This window comes from Delphinus delphis, chromosome 9 (genome assembly GCF_949987515.2).
Source record: "Delphinus delphis chromosome 9, mDelDel1.2, whole genome shotgun sequence".
Lineage (NCBI taxonomy): Eukaryota > Metazoa > Chordata > Mammalia > Artiodactyla > Delphinidae > Delphinus > Delphinus delphis.
Window position 1 is genome coordinate 51016196 of NC_082691.1, and position 16651 is coordinate 51032846.

General features: G+C 37.9%; 1 protein-coding gene across 2 annotated transcripts in view; it reads left to right on the forward strand.

The window, feature by feature from the left end:
• The window catches only part of HEPACAM2 (HEPACAM family member 2), a 97545-nt gene that overhangs the window by 49377 nt on the left and 31517 nt on the right, over positions 1 to 16651 (forward strand). For both annotated transcript variants that reach the window (XR_011246600.1, XR_009520617.1), the window contains exon 9: positions 7002 to 7106. The gene's annotated coding sequence lies outside the window, so the exon portion shown is untranslated. The remainder of the gene's footprint in view (positions 1 to 7001; positions 7107 to 16651) is intronic.

A 16651-nucleotide genomic window follows, 5' to 3' on the forward strand; every position in this document is an offset into this window, starting at 1 on the left:
TCTTGGTCCTGTATCTGGAGAAAACTCTAATTCTAAGAGATACATGCACCCCAGTGTTCACTGCAGCACTGTCTACAATAGCCATGACAAGGAAGCAACCTAAATGTCCGTCAACAGATGAATGGATAATGAAGATGTGGTATACATATATATACAATGGAATATTACTCAGCAGTAAAAAAAGAATGAAATAACACCATTTGCAGCAACATGGATGGACCTAGAGATTATCATACGAAGTGAAGACAAAGACAGAAAAAGACAAATATCATATGATATTGATTATATGTGGAATCTAAAAAAATGATACAAGTAAACTTATTTACAAAACAGAAATAGACCCACAGACATAGAAAAGAAACTTATGGTTACCAAAGGAGAAAGGGAGGGAAGGGCTAAATTAGGAGCTTTGGATTAACATATACACAGTGCTATATATAAAATAGATAACCAACAAGGACGTACTGTATAGCACAGGGAACTCTACTCAATATTTTGCAATAACCTATAAGGGAAAAGAATCTGGAAAAGAATATATAATATATGTATAACTGAATCACTTTGCTGTACACCTGAAACTAACACAATATTGTGAATCAACTATACTTAAATTGAAGAAATAAAATTTTTTAAAATAATAAAAAAGAATAGCATTTTTTAAAAACGTATTTCAAATGAACCACTATATTTATACTATACCTCCCATATTTTCATAGAAGAACATGGTGAAAGGAAAATTAAGACTAAATCTTACAACCTACCCTATCTTCTTTCCCGGTTTTCTTTCTCTACCACCATTATATATTTTTCTACTGGAAAAGTCCATCAGTTCCACCACAAATATTCTTCTACATTTGGTAAAAAGAAAAAAAAATTATCTAATTAGAAAAGGAATCCCTGCCCATTGTTAAATATATATATGTACAATTAAAATCACCTGTAGAGAGTAGATCTGAAATATTCTCATGACCAAAATAAACAAATGTAATTATGTGAGGTGATGGATGTGTCAACTAACCTTATTGTGATAATTATTTCACAATATATACATGTACCAAATCACCACACCTTAAAGTTATACTATGTTGTATGTCAGTTATATATCAATAAATCTGGATAAAAATTTAAAATCACTTGTAATCTCACCTTCCAGAAGTAACCTGTTAGCAGTTTCCCAGGTTAGTTATGCATACGTTTATTCCTACTCCTTCCAGTTCCAGAAAGGATTTATGGTAGCTCATATAAATGCATAATATAACAAGATAAAATACACCCCCAAAAATAAAGGTGATAAAGAAAACAGGATGAAGGAAAAATTAGAGTTTACAAAGGCAAGGCGAAAGAAGAAATGAGGTTAATAACTAGTATGATGAATTTCCCTTCATCTGAGAGTATTGTTTTATACCACTGAGATCATGCGGCATATACAGGAGGATTTCTAAGGAGGGGCCTCTGAACTGAATGCGATTTGTTAGTTGTCAGAGCCAAAGAAAGGGTAAATCTTACTGCAGGGCTAGGAGAGAGCAGGTCAGCTTTCCCAGTCACCCAGTCACCCCAGATACATCTGTCTCTCCCCTCCTTTCTCAAGTTTGAATCCCCTCCTGGAGACCACGTGTCTTCTTACTTGTAGAGCAGACCCTAACTACAATGAGCTACTGCTGCATCTCTGTGTTCTCTTTTCTAGACCCAACTCTGGGACACTTTAAAACATAGATAATCTTAAACAGCCTTTTAATAGGTAATAATACATTCACATGATTCACAAATCAAAATCCTATTAAAAGTATGCACTAATAACTGGTTTTTATTAGTTTTTGGTTTTGGTTTGGGGTTAGGCTAGTTCTGTGTATCCCTCCAGACTTTCTTACCACAACCAAGGGAAATACAAACACATACACTTATTTTTTTCAAACTCACTTTTCAATCACTTGCTATTTCTCTCACTTCTGTGTCTCTCTCACACACACAAAAACACACAGACTCAGTGCGTGGTTCCACTCAAAGCAGCAAGGAATTGCGGAAGGGAGAAGTCTGAAAGGATCTAGAATCCAATTAACTTTTGCTGTCACTAGTGTGTAACACTGGATGACTCACTGCTTTTTTAGTAAGTGGGGATGAAAATCTCATAAATTAATCAAGATTTCCAAGGGAAGTGATGAACCAACCCAGATGTTCACCTAATTAACAAATTAATCTTTAAAAACCAGCCTAAAGTTCTTTCCTTATTACTAAACATAATCTTGGCTGTTGTTAATTAAAATTTTTAACTTCATATTACTGCTTCTAACTTGGAATAGATTCATATTCCTCCTGCTTATTATTTTGAAAGAATATATCCTACTGATAGAATTTTAAGCAAAAATTAAAATACTTACGAATAAAAGTTTTCCTTATTTCTTTGACATTTGTGCACTTCCATATTAATAAGACAATTTCAATTAAAATAAACTGCAAAATACACTCTAAGACGATTTATGTGATCCCTCAGTTTTATAAGATCATGCACCTTATAAGGTTCTGTTTAATAAAATTGAATGATAGAATAGTACATGGCATATAGGTAGCTATTTTACTATGTTATTAAAGATTTAACTTATTTTTAGAAAGTTTTAATTTTCTGCTTCTGTATGCTTCTACCTCTATGCATCCCTGTGAACGTCTCTGTCATTCTTACATATTCCTCTAAAGTTCATGTTCATATACATATGAATGTGTATGTTTTAGTTTCATAAGGCAGTAAGAAAGCAGAGATTCCTTTCTCATGAGTAGGCAGAAATCAGACACAGCACTTGGATTTAACACTGGTACTCTCCTTCCTTCTCATCTGCCAGGTACACTTTTTACTGGAATTACTGTGTTAACCTTGAAGTTTACAAATACTTTTACATCCACTACCCCCACTGATCTTCACAAGAGCCTTGTGGGCTAGAACAAGCATACCTGCTTTACAGATGAAGGAACAAATACTCAGGAAATGAAAAGATTTGCTCAAGTCCCTTATATAAAATGTGTTTGTACATAACCTACACAATCGTCCCCTACACTTTAAATCATCTTTAGATAACTTATAATACCTAACACAATGTAAATGCTATGTAAATAGTTGTAAACACAACGTTAGTGCTATGTAAATAGTTGCCTGCACGGCAAATTCAAGTTTTGCTTTGGGGAACTTTCTGGAATATTTTTTCGGGTGTCTTCAATCTATGGTTGAATCCATGGATGCAGAACCCACAGATGTGGAGGGCTGACTATATTTGTTTGGTTTTTGTTTGTGTCTGAGAACTTTCTCGTTTGAATATGCTCCTAGTGAAGATGACAGCTCTATTGCTCACCACACAATGGGGCATAAACTGGCAGATGGTTCCTGCAGCAGAATTCCACTTTAGGTTGTTGGCAGAGGCTTTCTGAAGCTTCAGAGCAGTCAGTTGCTTAAGTTCTACAAAAACCAGTTGTCTGAAGTGGTGGGGACTTCAGAGACCATGCCCCCATGACAGCCATCTCTTCTGAGTGTCCCATATGGCATCCATCCCATTATATGCACTTTAGAACACAGACAATAAATGGTTTTTGAATTGTAATGAATTGCATTACCTATGCTTTGTATATTTAATGAAGACACCAGGGATAGGAGGCAAATAAATTACTGCTTCCAATAGTCTTCCAGTTCTTTGAGACTGACTCTCAGGGCACTTGATAACTTTGGGAGCCATTTTTCCTTGCTTCCTGGACTTGGATGCCTGTTTCTTTTCCCAGGTTAGGGAAGTTTTCAGCTACTACCACTTCAAATAAGTTTTCTGCCCCCTTTTCTGTCTCTTCTCCTTCTGGAACTCCTGTAATGCTTGATGTTATTCTAGAGATCTCTTAAACTGTCCTCATTTTTTAAAATTCTTTTTTCTTTTTTCTTTTTTTTTTTTTTTTGTTCAACCTGGGTGATTTCCATTATCTATAAGTCTTCCAGTTCACTGATCCACTTCTCTGTATCACCTAATCTACAGTTGATCGCTTATAGGTGTTTTTTTGTTTTTTTTCTGTATGCTTCAGTTCAGTTTAGATTTTCTTCATATTTTCTAATTCTGTTAAAATTCTCAGTGTGTTCATCCAGTCTCCTCCCAAGTTCATTGAGCATCTTTATGATCATTACCTTGAACTCTTTGTCGGATAGTTTGCTTATCTCCACTCCTCTCAGTTATTCTTCTGGGGTTTTATGTTGCTTCTTCATTTGGAACATACTCATTTGTCTTCTCATTCTGCCTAATTCTCAGTGTTCATTTATATGTATTAGGTAGTTCAGTTACATTTCCTGATCTTGGAGAAGTGATCTTTTGTAAGAGACATCCTATGGGGCCCAGCAGCACACTCCCCTCTGGTCACCAGAGCTATATGCTCTAGGAGTGCTGTGCCCCCTATGTGGGCTGCATGGGCTCTTCAGTGTGATAGAGACAACTATTGTGGGCACGCTGGGGGCAGGGCTGGTCCCTGGCCCGGTGGTCTGTGAGGTCCTGCCTTGTGCAGTGGCTGTGGGCCCACTGGAGGGCAGGGTAGGCTTTCGGTGCATTTTGCTGTGCAGCCGGGTAGTGTGCAGCTACTTTGGGCAGCTGGTGAGTGGGGCAAATCCCCAGCCCCTATAGGATAGAGGGAGGATTCCAAAATGGTGCTTGCCATTACAGGTGTCATCACAGTAGAACGAGCTCTCAAAAATGGCTGCCACCAGTGATTCTGTCCCCCACAGGAGTCCTACTTACTTCCTGCCTCTCTGGAAGTTTCTCCAGGATCAACATGTGGGTCTGACGCAGGTTACTTTCAAACTACTGCTGCTGTGCTAGGACTCAGAGCATGTGAGATTTTGTGCGTGCCCTTTAAGAATGGAGTTTTTGTTTCCTACAGCCCTCAGCTCTCCCGAACATAAGCCCCACTGTTTTTCAAAACCAGACATTCTGGGAGCTCATCTTCCCAGTTCAGGACCCCTGAGATGGGGAACCCCCTGTAGGGCTTGGACCCCCACTCCTTGGGGAGGACCTTTGTGATTGTTATATTCCTCCTGTTGTGGGTCACTTACCTGGGGATGTGAGTCCTGACTATATCCCATCTCAGCCCCTCCTACTCCTCTTGTTGTGACTCCTTCTTTATATCTTTAGTTGTTTAGTTGTGGAAAATAGTTTCTGCCAGTATTCATGTTGTTCTCATTGTTAGTTGCTCTGTAAGTAGTTGTAATTTTGGTGTACCTGTGAGAGGAGGTGATTTAGGGTCTTCCTACTCTGCCATCTTGGGGAAGCTCTTGAAATAATTTTAAATAAATAAAATAACTTTTTTAGTTATTAGGTTATAAATGTAGAAATGTTAAATGTTATTAAAAAATACTAGTGTATATATCCATACAAAACCAAACACTGTTTTTTTGCCCAGTCCTGATTGTCTAATCTGTAATGTGAGAGGGATGACCAAAAGAGCTCTTTAATTTCCTTAAATTCCATGACTTATCATTTTATTAATTACTACAAAATCTATATCTGCTTAGCAGACATATTGAAAGGTCAAAATTTTTTAACCAAGCTGCTGCCTTTGCTAAAATAACTGAAAGAGAAGCTAGTCATGAAGGGTTTGTTTTCTCGTCTAAGAACTCAGCATGGCACCTCACTTGTACTCTTATGATTTTTATGCAGCACTACTTAGTGTAAGCACCAATAAGTAATTACACACAGTGTACTGTGATGTCAGTGAACTGTCCACAATTTTCCCAGTCATTATTTTTGAATTTTTTTCTTTTTCAAGTTATATGTTTAAAGGAAGGGAAGAAGAAACCAGCCTAAACACCAATCCACAGAGTATCAGTTAAATACTAGTTACATTGAGTTAGGGCACTATGTAACTATTAAAAAGTAAGCGATAATAACATGAGGGAAAATGCTGCACATATTATTAGCTGCAAAACAATATGTCACAGGTCAGTTTTATGGTATGATTCCTTATGTAGATAAAACATTTTATATAAAGAAAATATTCAGGGCTTCCCTGGTGGCGCTGTGGTTAAGAATCCACCTGCCAATGCAGAGTACATGGGTTCGATCCCTGGTCTGGGAGGACCCCACATGCCACGGAGCAACTAAGCACGTGAGCCACAACAACTGAGCCTGCGCTCTAGAGTCTGTGAGCCACAACTACTGAGCCCACCTGCCGCAACTACTGAAGCCCGTGTGCCTAGAGCCCGTGCTCCGCAACAAGAGAAGCCACGACAATGAGAAGCCCGCGCAATGCAGCGAAGAGCAGCCCCTGCTCACCACAACTGGAGAGAGCCCACCCAGCAACGAAGATCCAAAACAGCCAAAAGTAAAAACAAACAAATTAATTAATTAATTTTTTAAAAAAAGAAAATATTTCAGTAAGAAATATACTGAAATGTCAATGGTAGCAACCCCTGGAAAGAAGAAAAGAGTAGTGGGTAGAAAGGCTTGCATTTTTTCTTTTTCACTTTACAGAAATGTGTACTGCTTGATATATGTTTACAATTTTAAAAAGGCAAAAACATTTAATAAGCAGAACCTAACATTTTAATCACACATCTGCCTGAAATTCCATTTGTTCGACAGTGTTCTGTCCTCTTCATTTACACTCTTTCTTTCTTTTCCTTGTCCCTTTCCTCCTAATGTTGCTTCTTTTTTTCTGCTTTCATTTCTCCTTGTTGCATTTCATGTCCTTCTGCCTTTAATTTCCTTTCTCACTTCCCCCAAGCTGGATCCCTGAAAGGTAAAAATCAGAGAGTGTGAACAGGTGACATTTGTAATGGGGAGTGGCTCTGAGCATGGCCCAGGGCTCCCCAAATAGAGGATTTTGGACCAACTGTTTGATTCTGGCCACTTGTGAAGAACTGTGGCCAAGATGGAAGGACATCAAGATCCAGAGCCTGGCAATGGAGATATTTAAAACAATTCTATTGATGAAACCTAGAACTTACTTTATCAGAATATGTAGATTTGACTGTAATGGCCTGCCCGCTTCTCCAGCTAGGTTGTAAAAGAAAGAAGAAGGGTGAAACCTGGAGTGAAGGAGCCTCATCACCAAAAACAGACAGAGCTGTTTGTTACCATGGCAACTTCCAGGTTAGAATGGTGAGTGAAAGATATTAGTATTTGGTGTCTTGCTTCTTACGGCTAAAAGTCTATGTCATTGAATTGAATTGAACTGAATTGAAATTGAACTGAAGCACGTTGCTTTGGAACACAAAAGACTAACCCGAGGCAGAGGCCTTTCATGAATTCCCTTAATTTATTGTTCAATGTATTGTGCAATATATACCAACCTCTGCCGGGCATTTAAAATATATTCTCCCTATCTCTCAGAATAATTATATAAAGCACTATCCCTACTTTATAGATGAAGAAACTGAGGTTCAGAGAAGTTGGGTCATCTCTCCAATGTCATCAACTAATGAGTATATGTCTGTGTCATCTCTAGCTACCTCCTGGCCCAGTCCAGCAAAGACTGCTTTGTGAAATTATACGGAAGGCTTCATGAAGCCATGTGTTTACTTACAATGTCCCCAGATAATGCCTCTAAGCGCTAAGACAATTTAACTGGAGTTAAATAGCAGTAGAACATAGACTATTTAATGTGTTCAGTGTTCAGGTGGCTTCTCCTTTACAGATAAAAAGTAGAAAAAATGGAGAATTTTTTAAGAAGCAGAATCAACATGCTATAATCAAAAGGAGTATGTATCTCTCAATATGTGTGTATATAATATATACACATATGTACATATAAATATATTTATTTATATATAGAAACATCTATATACATATTTATATATATTCAGGCAATGTTTCCATTTCCAAACTTCTTTATCTGCAGAGATAAAGATAAGGTAATGGTCCTGACATTTCTAGAATTGGGTACCCAGAATTTCAACTCATATCTCTGATACCAAGCTGCTCCCAGAGTGTTGTTAGTGTAACTTTTATTTATATAAAAACAAGAAGGTCCAGATGAAGGCAGGGTGTGTGTGTGTGTGTGTGTGTGTGTGTCTGTGTGTGTGTCTGTGTGTGTGTCTGTGTGTCTGTGTGTCTGTGTTTAAGGTGGCTCTGAAAGTTCTCTGAATTAGTGGGTACTTGTTTAAACTAGTGTAAGCTAGTTTTAATGAGTAGACTCAATTCTCATATCCTCTGCATCTGATGCATTTTTATTGTGAGCGACAAATAGTAAGGTTAGCATTTTGTGGCATATCTTTGTAAAGGCACTAAGATATATGTTTCCCACCGCTTCTCTCCCCTTCCTATCTCCCAACCATAAATTGGGGGTAATGAAAACATTTTCTACTGTCATTGCTGAAGGGGGTTACAGAGGGAAAGCCAACTCCCAGATTTTCATTTCAAGCTAAGTCAAGGCAAGCAGTACTTAATGTATGTATGTTTCATCTGGATCAGCAGGGGCCATTTGGTCTTCTAAGAAAATCAGGTGCCTGCAAGCCTGTTTGCTTCTCAGTCACTGACCTGTTGAAATGTAGAAGTGCTAAGTAAGAAGTCACATGAACAACTCCCACTAACAGTGTAAACAGTGGACAGTGGGGGCATGCAAAACCATCTCTAGTAGGACGCATCAGTTTGGCATTCGTATATATTTTGTTTAAAACACAATTTTCACACTGCAAACTTAGAAAGTCACCATACAGCTTAGCAAATTAAGTATGTCCCATAAACTCACATCCAGATTGTTACAATGTTTATCTTTATGATCAGGTCATGGGAGAACTCTTTGCTTTTCTGACTTATGACTATATGTTTTCTTATTGGAAAAAACAAAAGTTATAGAAGCAGAAGAATGAAAGCTTCTGCATAAAACAATTGGTGTTTTTACGAATAGTTAGCAAATGGCATGGTGAAGTATACTCCACCGTCTAGAAGAGAAGATAAATGCAAATAGGTCTTGCACTGTTACACAGTCTCAAATATGACAATTAATACTAAAAGTATAAGATTAGAATGTTCAGCCAAGTTGATTTATAGATAAGTTAAGAACAGGAAGGATTATTTTTCCAGAATTGTTTATAGCTTGTCTATGGCTGAGATGTCCATTCAAAATCCCTTCCAACCTGGGATTCTGGAAGCGGTTCCATTCCCTGATCTTCTAGTGCCACCTATTGTTGCAAATTAGAAAGTGTTAGATTAAAGTATAAAATCTGTGTATTTTGAACAGTAATCTGTTTTTAAATTACCGTATTTATCATTCTATTATGTTTTGCCGTTTGGGTTTGACTAAATGAACGGAATATCTTTCTGGAGGGCAAATCTCCTAATATGCATTAGGAGATTTAAAAATGTTTAGACTCTTTAACCCAGTAATCCATGTTTAAGAAATGATGAGGGACAATGAGACGTGTATAAGAATATTTATTACAGTAGTATTTAAAATAACTTAATGTTCAAATGATTATAATACATGTATGAGTTGGAATATGATGCAACCATTTTAAAACTGTCAAAAGGAAAAAATCACCTTTAGTTGTAATTTCTATAATTTTTATCTTTATAGAAAGATTTCAGGTCTTTTAGAAACTGTCAAGACCCTAAAGAGATAATAAACTACAGTATGCAGTAGCACACCAAAAATAAAATCCATAACCCACAAAACTAAACAGCTATGTGCCTAGAAAACAGAATTTATAAATGTGCTGATTGTTGTCTTTTGCATACGCACCAGTCAAGATAAATGAGACAAAGTCCCTACTTTGCAGAGGAAACAGAAGTCACCAGATGGAAACTCCTTCATTTTTCTAAAATAAAAAATACACACCTCCCTTGTGCTTCCATCCTGGTCTGCATTTCTCTAATTATCATAGAGGGGACTAACCTCTTTACCTCTGCTTTGGCATCTACCCCCTGTTGCCTACTCAAGAACTTTACACCATCCATTATCCTTTTCTTCTCTTCTGTATATTCAGTCTTTCCTATCAGTGGAATGTGTTCCACCAGCTTTAAAATATACTTGTGTCTGATACCCAAACTAATAATAAGAATTCTTCACTCAAACCCACATCCTCTACACCCTCACTTCTGACAACATATACTCCTATCTCTAAATCTCACTTCACAGTCAAGCGTCTTAATTTCTATATATGTTATTACAATTTTCATACCTCCTGCTCAGGCTTAAACTCACTCCAGTCTGGGAGTATGTGCCCCCAACACTCCATTAAAACAGCTCTCTGTAAAATCACTAATGACCTCCAGCTTACTAAACATGGACTTTTTTCGGTATTCTTTGTAGTGTCTCAACAGTAGTCAACACTCTTGACCAACACTTCTTTCTTGAAACACTCACTACTCTTGGCTTCCCCCCACCCACCCACTTCTCTAGGCATTTCTCTGTTTCTTTCAGTGCTCATCCTCCTCTTCTTGGCCATTGAATATCATAGCTCAGTCTTTGACCCTCTTCTCACTCTTTAATCTCTTCCTAGGAAATTCTTTATAGCTATGATTTAAATTACCACCTATATCCAAATTATTCACAAACCCTAATTTCTGGCCCAGTACTTCCTTCTGAGCTGCAGGAACACATGTAAAAAATATATATTTCTTCACTTCTTAAAGATCTCTAAGGTATCTCAATCTCTATTTAACCAAAACCTAACTCATGATTTTTCCTTCCAAACTTACTCTTTCAGTGTCCTCTTTCATCTCTATAAATGGCCCACCACCAATCTTGTTATACACAGCAAATGCTAAAAGTCATCCTTGATGTTTCCCTCTCCTTCGTCATGAACATTTAATCCATCTCCAAGCTCTGTCACTTCTACTTCCTACCTCTTAAATCCATCTTCTCTCCATCTCCACCACCATGTTAATCCGGGTCACCATTATCTCTTGTCTGCATTACTGCAATAATGTCTTATTAGTTTTAATAGTCTCAATAGTTTTCTTTCTTTTTACCCAACCTGTATACCATTGATTTAATTTTTTGTCTAAATTCACTAGCTAGTACTTCCATGCAGTTTGAGATAGGAGTGGTAAGGACATCTTTGCCTTGTTCTTGATCTTAGGGGAAAAGCATCCGGTTTCTTACCATTAAGTGTGGTATTAGCTCTAGGGTTTTTGTAGATGTTCTTTATCAAGCAGAGAAATTTCTCCACTACTCCTAGTTTGCTGAGAGTTTTTATTATGAATAGGTGTTGGATTTTGCCAATTACCTTTACTCAATTGACAGGATTGTATTATTTTTTTTTCTCTAGCCCATTGATGTGGTGGATTGCATTAATTTTCAAATGTTAAAACAACCTTCCATAACTGAAATATATCATAACTGAAATATATCTTCCATAACTGAAATAGATATATATCCATAACTGAAATATATCTTACTTTTTTTCTCTAGCCCATTGATGTGGTGGATTGCATTAATTTTCAAATGTTAAAACAACCTTCCATAACTGAAATATATAAATTTTCAAATGTTAAAACAACCTTCCATAACTGAAATATATCCATAACTGAAATATATCAACCTTCCATAACTGAAATATAACCTTCCATAACTGAAATTATACTTTGAAAAAGTATAATTCTTTTCAAAGACTGTTAGATTTTATTTGCTAATACCTTTTTGAGGATTTTTGCATCTGTGTTCATGAAAGATATTGGTTTGTAATTTTCCTTTCTTTTGTCTTAGTCTAGTTTTGGTATTAGGGAATTGCTAACCTCACAGAGTGAGTCAGAATGTGTTCCCTCAGCTTCTGTTTTCTGGAAAAGATTATACACAACCAGTATTGTTTACTTTGAAAATGTCTGGTAGAAATCACCTGTGAAACCATCTAGGCATGTCCTTTCTTTTTTGGAAGGTTATTAATTATTGATTTGATATCTTAAAAATATAGGCCTATTCATATGATCTATTTCTCCTTGTGTGAATTTTTTTTTTTTTTTTTTTTTTTTTTTTTTTTTTTTTTTTGCGGTACGCGGGCCTCTCACTGCTGTGGCCTCTCCCATTGCGGAGCACAGGCTCCGGACGCGCAGGCTTAGCAGCCATGGCTCACGGGCCCAGCCGCTCCGCGGCATGTGGGATCCTCCCGGACCGGGGCACGAACCCGCGTCTCCTGCATCGGCAGGTGGACTCCCAACCACTGCGCCACCAGGGAAACCTCCTTGTGTGAATTTTAATAATTTGTAAATTGCAAGGAATTGGTCTATTTCATCAAAGATACCAAATTTGTGATCATAGGGTTGTTTGTGGTATTCCTCTTTTATCTTTTTTAATGTCAGTGGGATAAGTAGTAATGCCCTCTCTATCATTTCTGATATTATCCATTTATGTTTTTTCCCTTTATTAGTCTGTATTATGGGTTGAATTGTGCCCCCTCCCAAAATTCATATGTTGAAGTCCTAACTCCCAGTAATTCCTAATACCTAGGAATGTGACCTCTTTTGGGAAATAGAGTCATTGCAGATGTAATTAGTTATGATTAGGTAATACCGGAGTTGGGTGGACCTCTAATCCAATGACCGGTGTCGTAAAAAGAACACCATGTGGGGGCTTCCCTGGTGGCGCAGTGGTTGAGAGTCTGCCTGCCGATGCAGGGGACACGGGTTCGTGACCCGGTCCGGGAAGATCCCACATGCCACGGAGCAGCTGAGCCCGTGAGTCATGGCTGCTGAGCCTGCACATCCGGAGCCTGTGCTCTGTGGCGGGGGAGGCCACAGCAGTGAGAGGCCCACATACCGCAAAAAAAAAAGAACACCATGTGAAGATACAGAGACACATACAGGGAAGGCTATGTGAAGACACAAGGGAACACTATGTACAAGCCAAGGAGTGACTTAGGCCACCAGAAGCTAGAAGAGAGGCATGAAACAGACTTTCCTTCACAGCCCTCAAAAGAAACCAACTGTCTCAACACCTTGGTTTTCGACTTCTGCCTGCAGAACTGTGAGACAATAAATTTCTTTTGTTTAAGCCACCCAGTCTGTGGTAATTTCAGTAGCCTTAGAAAATTAATATACTGAGCTCTGGGAAGGCATGAACCGTAGGTTTCAGAGGCTTTAAATTCCTCTAATGTTCTTGGTTTTGCATCCTTCTTAAATAGAATCTATATTTTTAAGTTCTTTTAACTATAATCCACTGTGACTAGCCTGGAGCCCTATTGATGTGGTGCTAAGGTGGGGGAGAGGGAAAGCATTCTATAATACTATGATTAAATATCAGTTTTTTAGTGGAACCTTGTCCCTGAGCTGTGACTTTCACAGCTGTTTCTTAGCTTCTCCCCGCTTAGGTAAGACAGGAAGGATAGTTGGATAAATGCCATTCCCAGTAGGTGGGGTAAGACTCTGGTAGTCTTCCCCTGGAAAGTAGGCCTTTGTTGTGAAGAGTGCTGTAGGTTTATTTCAGAATGGTTACTTCTCTCCTCCCCTTGCCAGAGCTATAAGGCAGAATTTTCTTAGTTCTTCCCCATGAGTTTCCTGGAGATAAAACCCATCAAAGCGTGGAGGCCCTTCTAACACTGAAAGTTTCTCATTCTTATGTTAGTTCATGCTCAGCTTCCACCAATTCATCAAAGTGACCATTTAAGTCATGAAATTAGAACACTCCCTAACACCATACACAAAAATAAACTCAAAATGGATTTGAGACCTAAATGTAAGACCGGACACTATAAAATTCTTAGAGGAAAACACAAGAAGAACACTCTTTGACATAAATCACAGAAAGATCCTTTTTGACCCGCTTCCTAGAGAAATGGAAATAAAAACAAAAATAAACAAATGGGACCTAATGAAACTTCAAAGCTTTTGCACAGCAAAGGAAACCATAAACAAGACGAAAAGACAACCCTCAAAATGGGAGAAAACATTTGCAAATGAAGCAACTGACAAAGGATTAATCTCCAAAATGTACAAGCAGCTCATGCAGCTCAATATCAAAAAAAACAAACAACCCAATCCAAAAATGGGCAGAAGACCTAAATAGACATTTCTCCAAAGAAGATACACAGATTGCCAATAAACACATGAAAAGATGCTCAACGTCACTAATCATTAGAGAAATGCAAATCAAAACTACAATCAGGTGTCACCTCACACCAGTTAGAATGGGCATCATCAGAAAATCTACAAACAACAAAAGCTGGAGAGGGTGTGGAGAAAAGGGAACCCTCTTGCACTGTTGGTGGGAATGTAAATTGGTATAGCCATTATGGAGAACAGTATGGAGGTTCCTTTAAAAATTAAAAATAGAACTACCATATGACCCAGCAATCCCACTACTGGCCATATACCCTGAGAAAACCATAATTCAAAAAGAGACATGTACCAAAATGTTCATTGCAGCACTATTTACAATAGCCAGGACATGGAAGCAACCTAAGTGTCCATCGACAGATGAGTGGATAAAGAAGATGTGGCACATATATACAATGGAATATTACTCAGCCATAAAAAGAAACGAAATTGAGTTATTTGTAATGCGGTGGATGTACCTAGAGTCTGTCATACAGAATGAAGTAAGTCAGAAAGAGAGAAACAAATACCATATGCTAACACATAAATATGGAATCTAAAAAACAAAAATGGTTGTGATGAACCTAGGGGCAGGACAGGAATAAAGACACAAACATAGAGAATGGACTTGAGGACACGGGGAGGGGGTAGGGTAAGCTGGGACAAAGTGAGAGAGTGGCATGGACATATATACACTACCAAATGTAAAATAGATAGCTAGTGGGAAGCAGCTGCGTGGCACAGGGAGATCAGCTCGGTGCTTTGTGACCACCTAGAGGAGTGGGATAAGGAGGGTGAGAGGGAGATGCAAGAGGGAGCGGATATGGGGATATACGTATGCATATAGCTGATGCAGTTTTTTATAGAGCAGAAACTAACACAACACTGTAAAGCAATTAAACTCCAATAAAGATGTTAAAAAAAAAAGACTACAGAATAAAAACTGGTAGCTAGGGACATAGATAACATATCTGTTCATTTTTTGCTCTGGTCTTCACTTCATTGTTCAAAACATTTACCACATTACTTCAGCTGAACTAACTTTCCCTTTCATTCCTTGATCCCTCATTTATAGCATTTCCAGTTTGCCTTTATGTGCTCTTTATACCCATTGATGATCTCTCAACTTAGTGCACTGTATTAAGGATAACGAACATCCTTCCAGCTCAGATTCTGTTCTTGCTTTTGCCCCATCAGATTGTCAGCTCCTACATGAGGAGAGAGTTTGTCATCTTTGCAGCATATAGAGCACCCAGCCAAGTGCTTTTCGCTTTTATAGGTGCTCAATATACATTGGACTGACAAAACTTAATTTGTAAAATCTGAGTGTTAGAGAAACATTTTTTGCTCCTCTCTTGTAATAATCCACAACATAAGGAGCCCCTCACCCCCACCCCCGACCCATGCACGTGTGTGTACACACACACACTTCCAGCACTTCTTCTAACCCTGTGTTCCCTCCTCTGCATAGGGGTTGTGGCTCACTGATTGAATTCCCCTGGGCCACCTTTCCTGTGGTAATCACACTCCTCTCTCTGCATTTCCTACGATGAGCTAGTAAGTCAGGCCCCGACCTGTTCCTCTTGGTTGTAGTCCTTGTCCATCCATGCTGCTACTTGCTTGGTTTCTTTGCCAGTCCCTCTGTGTCTCTTTCCCTTGAGCATAAGGACTCATGGTCTAGATTTAGGGTGAGAGAGGGTTTTTTTTTAATTAAAGTACAGTTGATTTACAATGTTTCAGGTGTAAAGCAAAGTGATTCAGTTTTATATCTTTCTCAAATTCTTTTCCATTATAGGTTACTATAAGATATTGAATATAGTTGCCTGTGCTATACACTAGAACCTTGTTGTTTATCCATTCTATATATAATAGTTTGCATCTGCTAATACCAAACTCCCAATCCATCCCTCCGCCACCCCCTTTCCCCTTTGGTAACCATACATTTGTTTTCTATGTCTATGAGTCTGTTTCTCTTTTGTAAATAAGTTCATTTGTATCATCTTTTTAGATTCCATATGTGTGATATCATATGATATTTGTCTTTCTCTTTCTGACTTACTTCACTCAGTATGAGAATCTCTAGGTCCGTCCATGTTGCTACAAATGGCATTATTTCATTCTTTTTTATGGCTGAGTAATATTCCATTGTGTGTATGTATGTTTATACACACACACACACACACACACACACACACACACACACATATATGTATCTCACACCCTCTTTATCCATTCATCTGTTGATGGACATCAGATTTATTCTTTTAAACCCAACATAACATCTAAAATTTCTTCTATGCCATATATTTATGTAATCATAATTTATAGTATTGTTTTTAAGTTTTAAATGAATAGTGCCATATTATAGATACTTTCCGACTCAGTCTTATCATGCATTAACAAATTTTGGAGATTTATACATGTAGGTCTAGTTCATCCATCTTAATTGTATGTAATGTTAAATTGTATCAGTATCTCACAATATATTTATCTTTCCTCTGGTTGTTGGGCATTTGAATCTTTTGTTGTTCTTCACTGGAACAATAAATATTCTCATTTATTTTTTTTTCATGAACTTGTGTGAGAGTTTCTCTATGGTATAAACCTAGAAACTGAAAATCAAGCTTAGTGTCAAAGGTATTTTCATCTTCTCTACTACTGACTATTTGCTCTCC